This window comes from Chrysochloris asiatica, unplaced genomic scaffold (assembly GCF_000296735.1).
Source record: "Chrysochloris asiatica unplaced genomic scaffold, ChrAsi1.0 scaffold00084, whole genome shotgun sequence".
NCBI classification, from domain to species: domain Eukaryota; kingdom Metazoa; phylum Chordata; class Mammalia; order Afrosoricida; family Chrysochloridae; genus Chrysochloris; species Chrysochloris asiatica.
Window position 1 is genome coordinate 10,996,834 of NW_006408602.1, and position 1,345 is coordinate 10,998,178.

The window sequence follows — 1,345 nt, forward strand, 5'->3', positions numbered from 1 at the left end:
CTTGGAGGCCAGGATGGACAAACTTCGTCTCTCATACTTCAGACATATTGTCAGTAGGGAGCAGTCGTTGGAGAAGGATATCATGTTTGGTAGGGTGGAGGGTCAGAGAAAAAGAGGAAGACCCCCAGCAAGATGGATTGGCACAGTGGTAGCATCAATGGGCTTAAGTATGGCAATGATAGTGAGGTTATCCCAGGATCGAGCAGTGTTTCATTCTGCTGTGCATAAGGTCACTATGAGTTAGTACCCACTAGATGTCACCTAACAACAAAAACAACACACTGTTGGGAAGTGTTTCAAAGAAGCAAATACCTTTCTGTGGTCCTTGAAATTATCCTCTCCTACTGGTGAAATAAAAAAAAAAGCCACCTGTTTGGTAGCAGGTGGAGATGCTGGCAACAGAGAAGACCATATCAACAAGCCTAGTAGGAGGATGTACTTAGGTGTGTACTATGGTTACTTTTGTAATCTGGTCAGGTAATAAAACAGTAAATGTTCTCAAATAGAAAAAAAAAATGCAATTCTGTCTGTGATAGGATAAAATCTATTAAAAATTATATATCAATCACCAAAGCTAGTGATTGATGAAAGTCTACCAACTTAATCAGCTTGAAATTGATCAAACATGCAATCAAGATGCATTCACTAATGACTGGAAGGCAAAAGGTGGAAACAAAGAAGAGGGATTGATATTTGGAAAATATAGCATTGGTGATAGAATTGACTCAGGAGATCACATAATAGAATTTTGCAAGACCCACCACTTATTCATTGCAAATTTTTTTCAACAACATAAAAATAGACTATACGTATGGACCTAACTGAATAGAAATCACGGTCATCAAACTGACTACATCTGTGGGAAGGAACAATAGAAAAGCTCAATATCATCAGACAAAACAATGCCAGGGAAAGACTGGTTGTTGTTGTATTTAGGTGCTGTAGAGTAGGTACCAACTAATAGTGACCCTATGCACAACAGAACAAAGCTCTGCCCGGTCCTACGCCAACCTCACAATCACTGTTATGCTTGAGGCCACACTGTTGCTGCCCCTGTGCTAATCCATGTCATTTGTTGTTGTTTTTTTACCTGATCTTCCACGTTACTAAGCATGATGGCATGATGTTCTTTTCCAGGGACTACTAAAAATATGGTACCTACTAAAAATATGTCCAAAGTTTGAGAGACAAAGTCTGGCCATGCTGGCTTCTAAGGAGCATTCTCACTGTATTTCTTGCAACAAAGATTGTTCTTTTGACAGTCCATGGTACTTTTAATATTCTCCTTCAATACCATAACTGAAATACATCAATTCCTCTCCAGTCTTCCTTATTCATTTTCCAA